Here is a 17597-nt window from a genome sequence, read left to right as displayed (position 1 = left end):
CTTTGGGATACCCTTAGCAATGGTTACTAGCTTCTCGTCCTTCTGTAAGGTATACTCCATTCATTTCAGAAAGAGACCTGAAGCCATGTCCTGATTACCTGCTACATACGGCTTCAAGGCTTCTGCAGTCCCACATCCCCAACTCATTCACACAGAGAAACTTAACAGCACTGCCCACACTCTTCACATAGTAATGATTTGTTTCAAGTTAGGTTTTACCAACCAACAGGGAGTCTACAGTTCCCCCTTTGGCCTCTCTGCTTTTGTGCTGAGTCCATACACTTGAAGCATGCACATGATTGTGGCTGGACAGATGCCTCTGTAGCCTCTTGTCTCAATCAAGGGCTGATGTCCAGTTGTTAAAACCAGTTAAAGTAAAACATCATCCCTCTCATTAACAAGGCTGCTATATTTACGACAGGGGAAACAAAAGCAGACATCTCGCTCAGAGTATTCTAGCCATGGCCCTGTTTGAATGATCTTAATGCTGTACCAAATGCACGCTATGGGTAGCTACCCACTACTAGCTGAGATTTTTCATTGCTATTTAAGTCACTGGGTATCGGCTGAAGCTGAGCAGGCTGCTTTGGGACAGCACATGTGGAGGGAGGAATGGGAAGCAGTGCTTACTGATGCTGAAGTAGTTCTAGTACTAGTAGCAGCAGCCAGCACTCAGAGCAGCGCCAGCGAATGAGCACAGCAGTGTCTCAGACACATTGTTCACAGCATGGCGTTATAAGCTTTGTCCGAGTCAGGCGTATGACCTCATACGCCAAATGGAGGATTCGGAGGTGCGGGGACCAATTGAACGCAGCTGAGCGGTCATGTGACTGAGCAGTCACATCACCGCTGCGCATACCCCCCCAGATGACGTGCAGTCTCCTCGTCTCGTTGGCTCTGCGTTCCAGAACCAGGAAACAGGCAGAGGAGGCGGCCAGGCTAATCACCTTTCCCTATTTGAGCGCCCCGGCTCTGTTTTACTGTATGGATCCTATTTAACCCTCAGCCTACATCATTTTGAAAACTTTTGACATGCATTGCGTGTCTGAATACCCTTCATCAATTTTGTTCTGTATAGTAAAATTGACCAGATCAGACAGCATTCTATCCAAGCATGGGAATGACATTCCCCCACTGTTCCCCACAGTACAAACATCCACAGTAGTGTGCTCCTCTCTAAATGTGCTGTGCATCTCAACCAGATTATTTTTTTTTGTCCTTTAAGTTGTTGAAAGGTAAATTTTTGCCTTCTTAAAATATAGTTAACACCTTTTACATAGATTTCCTAAAGTGTCTTCTGTGCACATATTACACACTGCCTGTTTATACTCCTACTGTCTTCACCAAGTCAAGATCCCCCTTTTTTGAGAAGTTGATGGAAGCACTCAATGGCCAATAATGACTGGAGCATGAAAAGCACTCCACTTTTTCGGATTTGTTTCCAGGCCTCTTGCCTTGGGAGAATGACTTTCAGACACACTGGTTAATGGCTGGAAAATTTGTAACCGCATTTACAGAACTAACCTGGCAAGCTGAACGGGTTGGTGAAAGCTGAGCAAGCTAATTCTCTTTTTAATCAAAGATGTGATTTCGAGTCACTAAATTTGTGATAGTGGAGAAGTTGTATGTTTCTAAAGTCTCCAAAGAGGGAGCTGCTTTTGTTGGCCTTCCAGGTATGACAAAACGAAGTTTTAGCTTATGGGCGTATCGGTGGATGCAGATAGCTTGTGGATGCCAGCCTTTTGAAATTTTGCCCGAATACCTCCAATTGCTCCACTCAAACAGTAACAGCTGCACTGTCATACGTCTGAGCAACACACATTTTCCAACCCATGTCTCAGTAATTGTATCTGCCTTAAATTTTTCTCAGCAATGTGCAGCCAATGCAATGTTCTGAAATGTTTTGTTTTTGAACGCACATACCTAACAGTGCTAGAAACTCCTTGTTCCCATCTCAGACTTCATCTGCCATAATTAAATAAACCAGGCATTTTTTTTTCCTTCCACAGTCTTGGGTAAAACCCCCTCTGCACAGCACTGAATACATTTTTGGTTGAGTGAGAACTGTAAACTGCATTGCCGGGTGGAATATACCTCTGAAGGAATGTCAGCATGAGTAGGCATTTCAGAAATGTTCCATTATTTGGACTCTTGTCTCATCCTGTCTAAATGATTTTTTGTTTTGCAAAACATTTGTTATACAGACAAGGCAAAGTCAGTATTCTCGTCGGTCTGTCATTTGATCAGCTGATGAATGCATTTGGCCTATGATGCTGTCTGTACTTTATCAATCTTTAAAATGGGATTTGAAGCGAGAGGTATATGGAGGCTGCCATATTTACTTTCAAACACCAATTTCCTGGCATCTTGCTGCTGATTCTTTTTAAAGTAGTGTCTGAATCGTACACCTGAAAAAGCATGTATCTAATCTCCTATTTATTTATTTTTCCTTCAGGGTTTACAGTTAAAAGTACTAGAAGCAGAGGATCAACAGGATAGCCCTGCAATTGTTTACAACTAAATACCGGCCTCCATATCCCTTTCATTTCAGGTTCCCTTTAAAGTTAGCCCATGCAACCATGACAGCCATATGACTTGCTAACTTCTCATGGGCAGTAAAAGAATCAAGGGCATGCTTTCAGTTTTTAAACCTCCTGTACATAAAGCCTCTTAACACCTTTTGAACTAGTCCAAAACTTTGGCATGGAAAACAAAAGGTACTATTTGACTTGATGGAATATTCCAGCCAGTGATGTTTCTCAAACCACAGATATCTAAGAGATTTGCCTTTTCAAGCCATATTACTCTGAAGGGTACTTTGATATATTTTGCTGCATAGGGCCCTTTGTTTCACCTCTGCAGCTTTCAGATCTTGGAAAGCACTTCTCTTCTCTTTAAGAGACTCGAAGCTGAATCTTCCTGCTGTTTTTTACTTATCCGGGTCTTCTTCCAGTCCCATAAGCATGGATGTGTCCCTTGCCGTCCTCCGTTCAGCCACAGTCAACTCCTGGTACAAAGAGAAACTAGGGAGAACCACTCACACCAGGCGAGGACAGTGCCAGGACCAGGATAGCCATTTCGGTGATACACGGATGAAAAGATGCCCGCACAATGTCCTTAAAGAAATCAGGGAAATTCTAGTAAAATAAGTGCTACTTACCGGGGTTTCCTCCAGCCCCAAGCTCCCAGCACGTCCCTCGCCGCAGTACAGGCCAGGTTGGCCTGTACTGCGCCTGCGTGAGTGGCGCTGTCAATCACCGCAACATGGGCCAGAGCGGACTGCGCAGGTGGTGGTAGTTCTGCGCTCCGGCCCACTTGGCTGGCAGCGCCGCTCGCGCAGTACAGGCCGACCTGGAGGTCGCCCTGACATTATCGTCGGGGCCCGGGACGGAGCTGCGAGGGACGTGCTGGGAGCTCGGGGCTGGAGGAAGCCCCCCAGTAAGTTGCACTTATTTTATTAGAATTTCCCTGATGACTCCTTTAAGATCGAGGTCCTTTATTGTGAACATCTCCAAGTAAAATCGCACATCACCAGCTGACATGTTTCGGACCTTGGTCCTGAATCATAGCTGAATTGCAATGACACGGCTACCTTATACACCCTCTTTCTGTGGAGGGGGGTGGTCCCTCCAAACAGACTCTCCCCTAACCCCACAGACAGGAAGGGATATTCAGTCTGAGTTTTTTATATTGAAATATCATAGATTGTAAACACTCATTACTGCATATATGCAAGAGGAAACCTCATCCTATATAGCATGTAATATTCGGTATACCCACATCCGCCTGGTATAGAAAATTAAACACAACAAAAAATAAGACGTTAATAAAATCAAATAACATATACAGCAGAACAGCAGAGCCATGAGATAAGCCCAACATTAAGTGATCAAAGCCAAGTCCCAGTGGGAGTTTAGACGTGTGGGGACTCTGGTACCCAGCCTGAAGATCCAGAGAGCCTCTCGGCTCATTAGTCGCTTGGATAAGTCACCTCCCCTTTGTGTTGGAAAAGCCCTCTCCAGACCATGGAAGGAGGTGGTCATGTCGCCTTGGTGCACCTGGCGGAAATGCTTTGCCACATTTGAGATGTTCGCACTGAGCCACCCTGGATTGCAGTATGCTCTCCCATCCTAGTGTCCAGAACATGACCACGACAATGTGGCACAGGTACTCGACGAGAGCCATTGCCGAACAAGTGTTGTTCCCAATCCCCCAGGTTCAGGTTAGCGAACGATGGGGCACAAGTGGTTCCCATCGCTGCCCCCTGCACCTGGAGGTAGTAGACCTCATCAAAAACAAATACGTTATTCTGCAAACTAAAAATCGATAAATCCTGAATAAATTGGTTATGTAGAGTTTCACTAATATCCATTTCCGGTAGAAATTTTCCTACAGATCTAACTCCCCTTTCCTGTGGAATGCTGGAGTAAAGGGCCTCCGCATCCAGGGTCACAAAGAGCGCGTCGGACGGCAACTGCAAACCCTCCCAGGATCCCCAGGAGGTGCCGTGTGTCCTGTACAAATAATGGCAAACGGTGAACATGTGGCTGCAAATGTTTGTTGACGTATATGCTGATTTTCTCAGTTTACAACCTATTGCCGGAAACAATAGGCCGGCCTGGAGGTCTAGAAAGGCTCTTTCGGTAGGGCATAAAAAGTTGGCACAACTGGATGCTCCACCTTTAGAGTAGAGCCTACTTCTGCGGTAATGACACCATTCATTATGACAGCATCAATAATGTCAAAAAGTGCTTGTTGGCTCTTGATGACCCTAGATGCAGAGACCCTCTGATACCATTCTCTGTTCAGAATTTTTTTGACACATATAAATATATTGTTCCGACTTCATGATTACCATGTTCCCCCCCTTTGTCCGAGGGTTTGATAACTAAATCTTTATTCTCACGTAATTCGGCAAATGCTGAAATCTCAATTTTAAGTGAGTAACTGTGGTTACACAGATGCACCACCAATAAATATGCAAATTATCTATTTTTGCCCATGTAAGCCAGTCTAGCATCCAGAACCGCTCGTGTATAGCAAGCCTATAGCTCTTAATTTTACACAGCCAGACCAACCCTACATGTAGACAGCATGTTTCGGACTATTGGTCCTCATTATCGGTGCATGGCAGGGATTAATATGGCTATACGATATGGGGCTTGGACCAGTACAACAGAATAACCAAACAGATTGGGGTTGAACCAAACCACTAGGAATGTATAGAGGGGAAAAAAGACGAAAAATGAACAAGTTGCAGAACAAGAAAAATATCGGACACACATAATCAACGAATGGTGAGAAGTCACTCAACCAACAGACCAGCTCCAAAGAACTACATCATCATCTTGGAGAATCAGGACCACATTAATCTGTCCAAAATATTCGTGGAGCTACTCTGCCTCTTCCCTGTATGTCAAAACTCTCTGCCGCTGAGCCTCTGCTTCTGCCTCGGCCGCTTCTCTGTTGCACCATTGCTGCAACATGTTAAAATCGAGCTTCCTGGTGCTGCAGGCACTGTTCATATTCAGCCCGTTGCTGCTGCAGCCTGGTATGAAGGTCCTCCTTCCACAGTTGTAATTGTGCAACAGTGGAAGTCAGACCGTGCACTTCTTCCAGCTATGCAACACGGGTGTTGACATTTTCAGAACCTGTAAATGAAGATGCAGACAATTTCAATATAACACTATACATGAACAATAATAAAAGTAAAGCGCAATCTTATTACTGCAAACAATTTGTATCTTACAAAGATCAAATCATACATACACATTTTTGAAAATATAAGTAAAATGATGAAGGGTTCTGCCAAACACTTCATGTTATGACAACTGCTTCTAAAATGCCATTACAACACAGCAAAAACATATTTAAAGAGGTACTGTAACATCCTAAACTGCTCACCGCCAGTTTGTAGATTATGTCCACTTTATAGGGAAAAACCTGACTTTTATTGGCATTTGAATCCAAATTATTTTGTTTTTCCCTTTTAAAGGCTGAAGCCACGCCCACCTGGACTCTTCACCCGCGGCTGCATATTAATTACCCCCTAGCTGAATTGCATCATGGGTAGTGACGTTTGCAAAGCTCAGCAGAAGCTCCTCCTGTGTCTGAGGGGAAAAAAAGCAGGACTTAACCGTTATCACTGAGATAAGTCTGGCTGCACAGAGGAATGAGTCATCAGCAGTGTCAGCTTTCACACAGCACTAGCTGCCTGTGTGATCAGCTGATTGTCAGCTGTTGAATTCTTTATGCACTCACTCACTCTGGGCGTGTTTACCACTGTTGGAAAGAAAAAAAAAATCTCTCCCTCAACGTCCTACGCTGCCAGTACTAATCATGAATCCTCCCACGCTGCCTCTGACATTTTTACAACTCCTGGCTATCGGGATAACATTTATTAGCCTCTCCTTATCGCTACACTTAATGACTGGCAAATACTGCTTTTAAACAATCCTTTCTTTCTCCTTACAGTACCTCTTTAAAGCTGATGGAACTTCTGGAGTCCTGCGAAAATCAAGCAGCAGTATTCTCACGAGGATTGCACTTATGCATAAACCTTTTACTCAGCATTCCATAACCATTTTTAAAAAGCCTACATGGCTGCAGTGGACACAAATGTACGATTTTGAAAACCGTTTTGTTTACTAATGAATGCCATACAACCCTGATTGGGCAATTATTGATGGAATGGTTGGTGGACTTGGACGACCACCATGTCAGAGCGAGCTTTGGACAACATGAAGGAGGTAGCGGAGTCATGTTTTTGTTCAGAATAAGAGCTGTTTGGCCCCATTTGGGTCCATGATGGCGTGACAGACTACTGACATGTAGTTCTGTTTAAGAATGTTCTCGTTATTGCATGGTACTGAAAGCAAAAAAGTGTTTTCAGTGACCTAAGTCCTCCTCATCATGTATGACACTCAGAGACAGGCTGAAGCAGAGGTGAAAGAGGCTCCAGCCTCAGGGCATAGTGTAGGAAAGGGTGCACAGCTCAATCAGCTATCATTCCCCTATTTGTTTTTTTAACACTAGATTTACCAGGCCGGCGCAAATCTGCGTAATTTCCCTGGACCTCACACCTACTAGCACCTCTGCTGAGTTTAACATGCCTGCAGCTCCATTGTTTGTTTTATTTGTTCTGAAAACACACCCATTTCCTGTGAGGCCTGGCGCATTTGTTAGCTTAAACCAAGGAAGGCCGAATCTTTGTGTGAGACATGAGAAATGCCTGCCATATTTATACAAAAGACACATTCACAATATATGGATACACAAGTCTGTTTTATTTTTAAGTGTTTCAAACTTTACAGAGTTTACAGCGTTTGCAGACCCAGTGTGCATCGTCCCTGTATTTGGCACAGGTGAATTTCTGACATGTTGCACAGGTAAACATGCTGCGATTCCTGTTGCAGCTCTCTTGCACCTGGTCCCAGGCACAGCAGCTGCAACAGCTTCAGCTGCCCGTCTTTGTGCCAATATTTCCTTCTGCATGAATCAGCAACAGAGTTCCTTAGCTAGAAGACTCAAACAATCTTCTTTTGCCTGTCCACCCTGTACATGCCTTGTACGAAATGTAGGCATTCACCGCCGCCAGGTCAAGCATATTGTAAAAAAACTGCTACTGGCCACCCACGTGTTGCTGCTCTTACGGAATACATCTGTGCCATTTGGTCCAACACGTCTACACCACACTGTAAAAGCAGAGAGAGACATGAGTATATGTGCTCAGTGACGTACCTAGGGAATTTGACACCCGGTGCTGGTCATAAGGCACCCCCCACTCACACACCACCACCCCCTCACAAAAAAAGAGTGAGTGTGGCATACTAAGCGCGCCACGATGAGTAATGCCAAGTACTCCCTGTATAGTAAAGTGGGCAGCATTTCACCATAAAATAATCGTAAAGAGAGCAGTATTTCACCAGAAATCATAGTGGGCAGCATTTCACCAGAAAATAATCGCTAAGTGGGGGGAGCATTCACCAGAAAATATTCGCTATGTGGGATCATTTTCCAGAAAATAATCGCTACCATGGGGGGTCGTGGCGACACCCCCTTGTGTCAGTCACCTGGGGTGCCACGCCCCCCTGCGCCCAATGGTAGGGACGCCACTGTATGTGCTTTTTTTTCAGATTCTTCTGAGGAGGTATCAGTGGCCTACTGGACAAATGAAATCTCTCCTCCATCAGTCTGCTTCATCCATTTCCTGAAGCCAGGCCAAAGCCTGTTGCGCGGAGAGGTTCTTCCTGTGTGGCAGTGATACGCAGGCCATCCTGATGTGTGTTCTTAGAAATGTGAAGAAATTATTCTCCCACCTCCGTCTGTCTGCTTTTATGCACAGCACTGTGCTGTAGTCATGCCACTCCCTTACATACACTGTTACAATGGACAGCATCACACCTTTTGGCCACCTCTACAGCATTCATATGTTGTGAAAATCCAGCCTAATTTCATTACAGTATCTGCCATACTGCCATCAATGCCATGGCAATGGAATTCTGCCAAAGTGCCAATTGCCCTCCCATTGAAATGGGTGTGCTACTTGGCCAACTTTTGAGTTGTCTATGCAATTGAAACACCAATAAAAGCCCCTTGATTATAGTATCAGTCTGTCATTTGTCATGTCAATGGAACACTGCCAAAATTGCCAATTGCCCTCTGATTGCATTTTGCTGCATGAATCGGCAACAGAGTTCCTTGGTTAGAAGCGCAATCAGAGGGCAGCTGGCACACAAAGAACAGAACTCTCTCTGGTTGTGGGGGATGTGAGGTGGGCAAATTAACTAAATCACTTGTCCAACAGGTTTGATTCATCTGCCCCTGCCTTTCCACCCATACTGCCCTCACTCATGCAACCCACAATATCTGCTACAGGCACCACTACCCCACCTCTGTTTCACCTCAGACTCTTCGTCTACACTTCAGAGTTCTCTACACTTCACATTATTTGTGTACAAACATACATTGGAGACTGAAGTGTTAGCAAGTTTTCATTGTATTCATGTCATTGTATTAGCAACTTTTCATTCTGTTTTCACACAATTTTTTATAAAAGACTTGTTTCCATATTATGAATGTGTGTCTTTTAATATTTGTGTAACGATTATCAGTCTATGGCTCAGAACCTAACAAATGTCAGTACTTTATTCAACGTGTAAAAATCGGGTGATTGGTGCACACTTTCTGAAAAGGTATACTCAGGCACCTAGTAGGTGCAGCCCCCAGTGGCAAGGGCCCACTGGTGGGATTGAGGTCGTACAGGCAGAGGTCAGCAGCAGATCGGGGTACTGAGGTACAGAATCGTAAGGCAGGAATCAGTCTATAGACAGGCAAGAGGTCGGCAACAGGTCAGATAGGCAAAGGTACAGAATCAGGAGGCTAAATCAGTCAGGGTACAGGCTAAAGGTCGGCAGCAAATCAGATAGGCAGGGTACAGAATCGGAAGGCAGAAGAATAGTCAAGAGTTCAGGCAGGGTTCATACACAATGAGGATATACAATGATAATACTATTACAAATAGATAATAATAATCCTAAACTATGTGTGAATCCCCGGAGTCCTGCCGGATCAAACCCACAAGGAACTGACTAAGGTCTGAGCGCTAGCACAGAAGTGTTCACAACAACAGACAAACGCTAACAAATTCAGGTTTAAATATCCTAGGGCAGTTCAAACTGCCCGCCCAGAAACTTCCAACCAATCAGGACAGAGAAACCTGGAGACGAGTCAGCTGACCCGTCTCCTAAGTGTATAAATAGATTGTCGCTTCGCGCGGGCCGCCCCAGCCCTGTGACATGCTGAGAGCCCAGTGCGAGTGCCGCGTGCCGCCGGACTCTGACACGCCGGGCCGGCGGAGACGTCAGACGCGGGCGCATCCTGACATTACCCCCTCCCCTGAGGCGTGGACTCCGTACACGCTCCAGATGGTCTCAGGATGTAACAAATGACATTGTTTTAATTCCTGAGCATGAAGATGCCGAGCTGGCACCCATGATCTCTCCTCAGGACCCTACCCCTTCCAGTGTACCAAGTACTGTATAGAATTCGGCACTCTGTGAGAATCCAAAATTTTCTCAACTTCATATTCAGGTTCACCCTCAATCATCACCGGGGGGGGGGGGGGGGGGGAGGAATCAACATAGACAGCTGGCTTAAGTAAAGAAAAATGAAAAGATTTGACACTCCTTATGGTGGCCGGTAGAGACACTCTAAATGTCACCTCATTGATCTTTTCAGCAATGGGATATGGCCCAATATATTTAGGAATATTTTACAGTGCACAGCACAGGTGTAGTCTTCTTAATGGATGATGTACTTTTCCACCTATATGCACTCAATGTGCAAATAAAGCAAACAAGGTGCTTTCAGTGATATGTGCAAGTTCATTTATTTCTGGATAAAAAGAGGCAAATACAGGCTAACCGAGGTGGGCACTTCTGGAGGGTCCCAATCCACTTAGGACCCTCCCTAGATAACGCTTCCCACTGCAAGTGCTACTCAAGCCCTTCCACTCGAACCTGTCTCCGTGCTGCCCGCTCCTGTCCCGACTAGTTTCGGCAACTGCCGTCTTCAGGGGATAAATAGGAGCATACCATACATACAAATTTTAAAAAACATAATTTTTGCCCCTGGCTCATTCCAACGGTTGCCGCAATGGGCACCAGTTAGTTTCCGCTGACGTCATTGGACTTCCGGTACGCACGGCGCTATGCGGGTCACAATAAGGACTTCCGCGTTCCACTTCATTTCTATGCGTACCAACTTGTAATCTATGCGGAAAAAGTGACGCATCAACCGATGCGCATAGCGTACTACAGTTACATATGAGGAAAAATGTTTAGCCGAAGCTACACGTGTATAAAAATACATATTATTTCCACACGCAATCTGGTTTGTGAGCTGTTGCAGGGGCAATTCCTAAGGGGATACACATAAATAGTAACATCATAAAAAACATCTCATATATCAACTTTTAAAATCATATATAGTTTTTTTTTTCCAATAAACTAAAAGAAATAAATTAAAATACATTCACAGTTTCTTCTCACTGAAGAGTTATTGCACTTATACTGCAGTCCATTCAGAATTTAATCCACAATATCTCCATTTCTTATCCTGTGGTGACATCTAGTGTTCAACAAAAATCATTACTTCTCCTTGGATGTTCCAAAGGAGATAATTCAGCAAAGTCCCAATAGATTCTACATTATTGCACTTCCCCTATCGCCATCTAATGTTCAATCCATACATTTCACCATGTTGTAATTATTTTATACCTTTCCATATACAAATCCAATTTAATTTTACACACTTTATAAGATTAAAATTGCTCCAGTTAAAACAGTTTAAATTATTCTAATAAAAAATTACAAAATTAAAACAAAACAGTCCTACCTTGTCTTCTGTCCTAATTTACGAATTTGCTAAAAAACAATTCAAATCAAAATCAATATTTAGACCATTTGGGTATAGGCAATTCAACTTAATTATCCACTCCATTTCTCTTTTTGCTAAATCTCTACTCATATTGTTCCCCCTCCAATTCTTCTCCACCTGATCTATTATAGCAAACTTTAATACCGTGGGGTCACAATTATGTTTCTCCTTAAAGTGTGCTGACACTGAATGATCAAGGAAACCTTTTCTGATGTTATTGGTATGCCCGCGTAGTAAGGCCCACATACTGTAGGCCACACGGGCATTCAAGGAGATATACCACCATACATGATTCACAATTATAAAACTTTTTTATGGGGAATTCTTCCAGGTTTTGATTATTTCTAAACTTGACCGTTTTCCTTGGGATGTTCTTGCAGCACCTGCACGCAAAACAGGTCCCACATTTGTAGAAGCCTTTAAAGTCCCCTAATCTTCCATTATGCTTATTCGGGGGATCCTGAGCACTACTAATTAGGACATCTTTTAGATTTGGTGCTCTCCGGTATACTACTGCTGGCCTTTCTGAAATAACATTAGTCAAATCTGGATCTGTCAATAAAATATGCCGATGTATTTTTAATATCCTTTCCACTTCCTTATGTTGAGTACTATAGTCAGTAATGAAGAGGACTTTACGCTGTTCTTCTAACTTCTTCGTCTGGTATATGACCTCTTTCCTATTTTTATTCAAAGTCTCCTTAATGGTTACCTGTAAATCCTCCTTTCTATACCTTTTTTGCATAAATCTTTCGGTTAATATATTTGATTCCGTAATGAAATCTCCTTTCTCTGTACAATTTCTGTATATACGCAGGTAGTCACTTTTTGGAACTGATTTAAGCCAATTCTTATGATGACCGCTATCTGTAGGGATGTAGCTATTCTTGTCTGTGAGTTTGAAATAAGTTTGTGTTTTCAACTTCTTTGATTATCTTAAGATCCAAAAAAATTACTTCTGTCTTGCTGTGGTTACATGTGAACTCCAAGTTTGCATTATTTTCATTAATGTGCTGTATGAACTTATACAATGATTCCTCATCCCCCTCCCATAGGAATACTACATCATCAATATATCTTTTCCATAGTAGGAGGGGTGGAAATTTCTCAGTGTCAATATACGCTTCTTCCCATTGGGCTACAGATGGGGTTGCGATGGGGGCCAAATATGCGCCCAGCCTCGCAAACCTAACTAGCTGTAAATAGTATTCCTGCTGGTAACAAAAATAGTTGTGACCCATAGCAAACCTGAGACACCTTTCTAGAAACTCTAGTTGCTCTGTACTATAATTTTCTGTTTTTTGAAGGTAATACATGACCGCTTTAATTCCCATATCCTGGTCTATCACGGTTTAAAGAGTTAACATCTGCTGTTACTATATAGCTGTTACTTGTTACTATCATCCCATCCAGAATGTTAATCAGTTACCTTGAGTCTTTTAAATATGAAGTGGTCTTAGTAACCAATGGTTGGAGGAAAAAGTCCAAAAACTCACCCAATCTTGACGTAATTGATCCAATTCCACTTACTATGGGTCGGCCCGGTGGCCTCTCTTTGTTTTTATGGATCTTGGGGAGGGCATATATCACTGGAGTATGGAAAAAAGACGGAATCAGATATTCAGCCTCCTTTTGTAATAAAACTCCACTATCTCTTCCACTATTAATAAGGTCTTTTAGTTCTTCCATAAAAGTTACTCCTGGATCTCTCTTAATCCTTTTATATGTTCTTTCATCTTTTAAAATATCTCCCTTCCTCATATTGTTCTTTAGATAGGACCACAATTCCTCCGCCTTTATTGGCTGGTTTTAGGACTAGTTCTTTCTTCTCACTGAGTTCTTTGATTGCTTCTCTCATTTGTTGTTGACGTCTTAGCCTTTTCGGTTTCATTTTCATAATGTCTCTACTTATCAGATTCCCGAAAGTTTCAATCTCGTGATTGCTGTTATGAGGATTAAAGGTAGAATTGTTTTTTAGACCACTGACTATGTATGGTTGCTCTACATTATTTCCCTGTGGATTCTCCATAATTGTGCTGTTGTTTTAGAAAAACTTTAAATGTAGTTTCCCAATGAATTTTTTGGCATCTATGAAAGTACTGGTTTTATTAATCATTTTCTGCGGTGCGAACTTCATACCTCTATCTAAAAGGTCGAGTTCTTTTTCATTAAGGGGAATATTACTTAAGTTAAAAATTCTTCCTCCTCTTTCTCCCACTCGTCTCTGCTTTTCTTGTTTCCTCGACTGTTCCCTCCTACCTGCTCGACATCCTCTTCTTCTATGGCCTTTCTTTTGGATTTGGGTTTCTCCGCTCCCTCCCCTAAAAAAAGGTGATTGGTTTGGATAGCCTGGAGTGGCAGGGGGTTCTTGGCCAAGATCTCTTATCGTGTCTGTTAGGGCAGAGAATTGGTTGTATATGGGTATATGGTAGGTTGGGTGGGGATGCCATCCTTTCCTAACAAACTTTTTGGGGTGTATAAAATATATTTAGGGCCCAATTTTGCCGAAGGTTGTCTCAAGGCAATATGCTGAGTGGAGACCCACACCATATCGCCCGGTGCAAAATCCCATCCTGGAGAACGCTTTTTGTCGGCCTGTCTTTTTTGACCCTCAATGGATCTCTCCAAATTGGTTTTAACCAATGTCCAAATTCTTTTCAATGACTCCTGCCACTTCTCCAAAACAGGAAATGGAGAAGTGACCACTGGTAGAGGAGAGAACTTAGGTGACCTCCCAGTAACCACCTGGAAAGGTGAGAAGCCTGAAGAGGCGTTTTTGAGATTATGCGCAAACTCTGCGAAGGGAATTTGACCCATTCATGTTGAGCATCTGCAACATAACATCGTAAAAACTGCTCGAGGGATTGGTTCATTCTTTCAGTTTGCCCATTTGTCTGAGAGTGATAACCCAAGTAAAAGGCCAGGGTTAACCCCACGTGTTGACAGAAAGCTCTCCAGAACTTGGACACAAATTGTACACCTCTTTCGAATACCACATTTTTCGGGATCCCGTGCAAGCGAAAAATGTGGACCACAAACAGATCGGCCAGTTCTTGGGCAGAAGGGAGCTTCTCCAGGGGCACGAAATGAACCATTTTACTAAATCGGTCTACTACTACCCAAATGACCGGTTTCCCTGCAGAAGCTGGGAGTTCCCCTACAAAATCCATGGAGATATGAGTCCATGGCTCTACGGGTACTGGCAAAGACCGTGAAGGACCTGCAGGAGCTTGCCTGGACGGTTTGCTCCGAGCACATACTGTACAAGCCGATACAAATTCCCTACAGTCATCTTTCAAAGAAGGCCACCAAACACAATGGGACAATTATTTGTGGGTTCTGGCTATTCCCGGATGACCCATGTCTTTGTGATTATGAAACATTTGCATAACATAAAGGCGTAACTGCAGGGGAACAAACAAAAGGCCGTCAGGTTTACCCACAGGAATATACTGCTGAAATGGTCTTAAGGTGATAGATCCTCCACGGGATCTGTAGCTGCCACCACCACATGATCTGGCAGGATACCCACTGGAGATGAGGGCAGAACTGTCTCGGGCTTGAAACATCGAGACAGGGCATCGGCTTTAATATTACTGTTACCAGGTTTATAGGTAATTATGAACCTGATTCTAGAGAAGAATAAAGCCCAGCGGGCCTGCCTGGGGTTGAGTCTCTTGGCTCCCTCAATGTACTCTAGATTTTTATGATCTGTGTATACTGTAATCACATGCTCTGCCCCCTCCAGCCAATGACGCCACTCCTCAAAGGCCATCCTAACAGCCAACAGTTCTCTGTTCCCAATATCATAATTTTTCTCTGCTGGAGAAAAGGTACAGGAGAAAAAAAGCACATGGGTGTAACCGTCCCTGCAGTCCTGAGTGCTGAGACAGTACTGCCCCCACTCCTATCTCAGAGGCGTCCACCTCAATGATGAAAGGCTGTGTCACATCCACATGTCTAAGAATAGGCGCAGAACAAAATAATTTTTTCAGTTGCGTAAAGGCTTCACAAGCCTCCTCAGACCATTTGTAGGTATCAGCCCCTTTTTTGGTCAAGGAAGTGAGCGGAGCGACCACTGAGGAGAACCCTTTTTTATAAATTTTCTATAATAGTTTGCAAAGCCAAGGAATCTTTTGAGTGCCTTCAGACCAGAAGGTTGAGGCCACTCCAAGACTGCCGATACCTTCTTTGGGTCCATGGATAGACCATTATTGGAGATGATGTAGCCCAAAAACGGCACTTCAGTGACCTCAAATACGCATTTTTCGATTTTTCCCTTATAAACAATTTTGCCTCATTTGTTCAAAACAAACTTGACCTGTTCCCTGTGTTCCTGTAAATTCTTCAAGAAAATCAAGATGTTGTCCAAATAAACGACCAAAACGACCCAGCACCTCTCTTAAAATTTCATTAACTAGCTCCTGAAACACTGCAGGGGCATTACACAACCCGAAGGGCATCACCAGGTATTCGCAATGCCCATCGGGTGTGTTGAAGGCCGTTTTTCCACTTGTCTCCCTGCCTGATGCGAATCAAATTGTATGCCCCCCTCAGGTCCAGTTTAGAAGATACGAGCACCAGAAACTTGAGAAAACAAGTCATTCATCAAAGGCAAGGGGTAACGGTTTTGAATGGTAATTTTGTTCAATGCTCTATAGTCGATACAGGGACGGAGTCCACCCCGTCTTTTTTGTAAAAAAAAAAAAAAAAAGAATCCTGCCCTTGCTGGTGACTTGGAGGGACAAATGAAACCTTTCTCCAGATTCTCTTTAATATAATCTTTCATAGCTAGCTGGACCTGAGAGGGTGTACAGGTGACCTCGGGGAGGCATAGTTCCGGGTCGAAGGTCAATGGGACAATCAAACTTCCTGTGTGGAGGTAACTTATCTGCTGACCGCGGACAGAACACGTCCGAATAGGCAGCATACTGAGACGGGACACCTTCCAATTGCACCTTTGCCGTACCAAAAGTAATTTTCTCCAAACAATGGTCTCCAGACCAGGCCAGTAATTGCCCTGTGCTCCAGTCAATCTGAGGAGAGTGTTTACGCAACCAGGGCATGCCCAGAGTGATAGTGGAAGAGGACATTTTTAATACATAAAACTGAATCTCTTTTTTATGTAATACCCCTACTTTCAACGTAAGAACCGGGGTTAGAGAGAGGGGATGCCCCTTTTGTAAGGGAGAATCATCAATGGCTGTCACATAAAGATGCCTATCCATGGGGAGAACTGGTATTTTCCATTTTAAAACAAAATCAAGATCAATAAAATTTGCTACAGCACCGGAATCAACACATGCCTGAGTCTCCACTACCCTTTTATCCCAGAAAATGGAGCAGGGTAGCAATAATTTATTTCAGAGTGAGGTAACACTGGTCCGCCTAGGGGAGCACCTCCAACTACACCTAGGTGGAGGAGTTTCCCGGCTTCTTGCTGCAGTTCAACACAAAATGACCCTTCTCCCCACAATAAAGGCAAAGACCCTCTTTCATCCTCCGCCTTTTCTCAGTTTCAGAGATTTTAGAATGACCGAGCTCTGAGCTTCAGAGCTCTGAAGAAGAGGGGCATTACCCCTTGAAACGTTAGCGTCTTACGAAACACGCATGAGTGACGTCACTGGAAGCAGCCGAACTTAGCGTGTGAGTGCAAGGTCCTATTCCGGGAGGGTACGCTTTGACTTAACGGCAGCTGCCGAGCGGAAGGACCAGTCCCGCACTACATCTCATTGGATACCCTCTCTGCGCTCGTTTAACTGGCCAAATACGAGCTGCAGATTGAGGCGACGGCTCTGGAGCAAGACTGATGCCCACGAGGAGGATACAGTATACGTATAGAACGCAGAAGTATACGCATTAGTGATATGTTTAATGGCAACATTCACTTTTAATTTTCAGATACAGACGGATTGATGGCCTCAAATGTCATATTTTTATGGTGACTTTGTGTATCTTATATATGGACTTTTTTGGTCTTGTACTGGGATCCCTTTTTTTTTTATTTTTTTACGTGATTACTCACTGCAGTGAATCTGAATGAGTGATTTGTATGTGTGGTATTTTGATGTTTAAAGGGGAAGGTACTATGTTAATGTAGTGAGAGACCAATCAATTTTCTATGTATTTTACATTTTGAATTAAAGGTGTAATTATCT

The sequence above is a fragment of the Hyperolius riggenbachi genome, chromosome 1 (genome assembly GCF_040937935.1).
Source record: "Hyperolius riggenbachi isolate aHypRig1 chromosome 1, aHypRig1.pri, whole genome shotgun sequence".
In the NCBI taxonomy this organism is placed as follows: domain Eukaryota; kingdom Metazoa; phylum Chordata; class Amphibia; order Anura; family Hyperoliidae; genus Hyperolius; species Hyperolius riggenbachi.
This window is presented reverse-complemented; position numbering follows the sequence as displayed.